Source organism: Grammomys surdaster, unplaced genomic scaffold (genome assembly GCF_004785775.1).
Source record: "Grammomys surdaster isolate TR1022 unplaced genomic scaffold, NIH_TR_1.0 133, whole genome shotgun sequence".
Lineage (NCBI taxonomy): Eukaryota > Metazoa > Chordata > Mammalia > Rodentia > Muridae > Grammomys > Grammomys surdaster.
The window spans coordinates 14,188,204-14,192,203 of record NW_021604591.1 but is presented as its reverse complement, the minus strand read 5'-3'; positions in this window follow the sequence as shown (position 1 = coordinate 14,192,203).

Below are 4,000 nucleotides of genomic sequence, written 5' to 3'. Positions count from 1 at the left end.
AGAGAGAGAGAGAGAGAGAGAGAGAGAGAGAGAGAGAGAGAGAGAGAATGTAGAAGCAGTCTAGGGATATACCTCAGTTGGCAGACTGCCTCCCCCTAGTATCTTATAAACCAGATATGGTGGGACACAACCTGCAATTCTAGCATTCAAGAAGTAGAAGCAGGAGAATCAGAAGTTCAAGGGAATTTCAGCTATATAGAGAGATCAAGGCAGGCCTGGAACATATAAGACCCCATCTCAAAAATACAAAGCCAAAGTAAAAATTCTAAGTATAAATGAGTTAAAGCTTTTAAATGTGGGAGGTAACAAGGATTAGAAACCAAGTGCTTACACTCCCTGGCCTGGAAATTTGACCCATGCCTACTATATAGGATGTCTGAGAGGAAAACATCACTGATATATGTCTCACAAACTCAGCTGATGAGACAGATGAGACAGATATTAACCTCAAAGTGTCACTGACCTACTGTTTTAAAGATCAGTGGAAACTGGGAACTTGTGAGGATATGAGTAGTTCACTGCTAAGCAGTTTTATTTGTGTGAGTAGAACTCTGGGTAGTAGCTTCCATCTTGAGTTTTTCTTCACTTGCAAATGGAGGATTATCTCTGCAGGTTAGAACAGGCTTGCACACATGCAGAGAGCCACTGTGGATGGTAAAAATGCCCTTAACACTCTGCACCGCTTGCCTTGAAACTATGAGCATCAGATACCAGAGCGATAGCTGTCACAGAGTGCTCATATAGAATGCACAAGGCACTGGGTTCTGTCTCCAGCACTGCAGAAACAGGATGTGATATAACATGACTTTTATCCATCCATCCCAGAATCCAGAGAGGTAGGGACAAAGAGGATCCTAAGTTCAAGGTCATCCTCAGTTACACATCAATTTGAGGCCAGCAGGGGCTAATCAAGACTCTATCTCAAAAACCAGCCAACAAACAATAAGGCAGCAGGCTCACTCCAGCCTCACTGGGAGTTCACAAAGACCTTCAAGCATCGGTTGACCACAGATCTGTTCTCTTTGTTTTTACAGTACACAGACTAGAAAATAAAGCAGAAGATTCAGAGGGCAGAAAACAGGAAGAAGAGATGGGAAGAAAAACTAGAAATCCATTCATTCATTTACTCATTTACTGAGTTAGGGCCATGCACCAACAGATTGACAGGTAGAGAGCAAAGTCACACAACTCAGTTGAACTGGTAGAAGTAAGTATTCACTACTGTGTCAGGTCACAGTCATCTGTTGATTAAGAGATGAGTATCCTATATTGTTAGAAAATCAAAGGAAGCACACAAGATTCTAAAGAGTTAGATTGGGGATCTGGGATGCATTAGCTATAGTTTAGAGTAATTTATTTAGGCCACTGTAAGCTTTAGTGCCTTCAATTTATACCAGGGATAAATGATAGGTCTTGTATAAGATTGTATACGGTTGGCATGAGGCCCAGCAGAGTTTTGCGGATTTGCTGAAATATGACAAGTGTTTAATAAATTACATGTAAATAAACAATTATGCATACACTTGAACATCATTTAGGCAGGCCCTAATGCAAACTGCTTTATTGTCACACTAAAAACTCAGCTTTGATGAAAGGTTCCCCTACCCACAAACAAAAACTGTATGTATGAAGTTCCCTTTCCACCGCAGTATGCCTGCAGCCCTTCTACGTCAGCCTGAGTCTGCTGTCCTTCTCTGCCAAGCCTGTCTGTGGCCAAGGTACTGAGGCCGTGTAACAGAGACCTGAACCATCCACGTGAACTCTAGAAAGGACTAAGGCGCGCATGGTCTTCCTTCTTCGTCTCTGCAGCAGGAGCAGCTCTTCCCAGGGCCACAGATGTGCAGGAGTTGTGCAGGTGAGGACATGCAAGCGCCTCCCAGCACTCAGCTCCTGGCACCTCAGCAGGGAGCACAGCAAGAGCCACCAGAGCAGAGCCACTTGTGAATGAGGTGCTCAAGTCACACGCCTGGTCTCTATAACCTAGTCCCACACAGACACACACACATACGTGGCCTTCTGCTTTTACATTCTACATCTCTCTCCATTTAATGAACACAAGAACTGGCTTCAATGATTGGCCTTCAAAGTCCTGGACTGGTTTGCCATGGAAACATCAATTGATTACCTTATTCTACTACATGGTGGAATTTCATGTTATCATCAACGGACTTCCGAACAGTAATTCATTCATAATTCTATTTAATGAAAGTTTTCAACTAGGACGGCTGTTTTGTTTGGAAATGCTTCCAGATAATTTTCATGGGAGAGCTGAGAGTCACTCTCTTGGACTGCAGCATCTCTTCCATCTTTCTTAGTAAACAATGTGTAAGTACCTCTTGCATCATTCTCCAAGTACTAACAGGCCCAACCCCTCTCATTTCTAAAATGAATGATACTGTTGCCCTCTGAGCACAGCTGATACATCTGTCTCGTTAAATGACATATTTAGTTTCCACCCTGCGTTTTTAGAGAATTCTGGGAATTCTTCCACCCTCAGTTTCCACCCTGCATTTTAGAGAATTCTGGGAAAAAAAGCTCATCTTTACAAATGAAAATAAGAAATCTTAAGTGGATAAACTTTAAAAAAAAAAATACAGTGCCTTTGAAAAGTTGGTCAGAAGCTGGGCGGTGGTGGCGCACGCCTTTAATCCAACATTTAGGAGGCAGAGGCAGGCGGATTTCTGAGTTCCAGGACAGCCTGGTCTACAGAGTGAGTTCCAGGACAGCCAGGGCTATACAGAGAAACCCTGTCTCAAAAAACCAAAAAGAAAGAAAGAAAGAAAGAAAGAAAGAAAGAAAGAAAGAAAGAAAGAAAGAAAGAAAGAAAGAAAGAAAAAGGAAGAAAGAAAGAAGAAAGAAGGAAGGAAGGAAGGAAGGAAGGAAGGAAGGAAGGAAGGAAGGAAAGAAAGAAAGAAAGAAAAGTTGGTCAGAGGCCTGAAGAGACAATTCAGCATTTAAGAACTGGCTGTTCTTGCAGAGAACACAGGATCAATTCCCAGCACCAACATGATGGCTCACAACCATCTGTAATTCCAATGCCAGTAGACCCAACAACTTTCCTCTGGCCTCCGAGGGCATATACACACATGCAGACAAAATACTCATATATAAAAAATAAAAAGTAAAGTTGAAAAGAAAAGTTGGGCAAAAAGAGTTTTTTGAATAGCTGTGTGTTTCAAAAGGGTATGTGGAAAGGTGATTTACTTTTATGAAAAGTATCCTGTTACAGTAAAATTAGTGATAACTGTCATAATACAAAGAACTCAGGACACAAGATGAAACTGCACTGCTACCCTATGGACCTCTAGGCAGAACAGCTCACAACTACCTTTTTACTCCACATGAACCTGTTGATACAACTAAGAGAGCCCGGTGGGGTCTTGAGCCACAAACAGACAAGCTCTACAATGCATGGTGGCATGGATTAGGACTTAGGAGGAAAAGGTGGGACGGCCCACTCAGAGTTCCCTGGCAACTAAGAAGGAACACAGAAAAAGAGTTGAGGGTTGTGATGTTAAAGGGAACCCCAAAGGTTCAAGCTGAAGAGAGTCTGATGGATAGAAACTTTACTTAACAAAAGCCAAGATTAAGCAGAGTGATGGTGGGTAGATCCCACCCCCCTCTCTCTCTCCCTCTTTCTGTCTTTTTCACACACACACACACACACACACACACACACACACACACACACACACTAGAGCCGAGGCATAAAGTTCCACCATCTCCTGCTTCATCCAGTCCTGCCCTTCCCTTGCTTCAGGTAGGAGACTGTGAGGAGGTTCCTGAGTTCCAAGGTACTTGTTTTTGAAATACATCTTGCATCATATTGGGAATAGGCTTGTAGGATATCTACATCACATGTTTAGCATGTGCAAAGCCCTGGATACAATCTCGATCCCACGCAAAGGCCCACTGTTAAGTGTCTTTTCATGTTTTTCCTCACCCAAGATTCCAGGAATAAGGAAAGCCATTACCAGTTTTTGAAATAATGCACACTAAA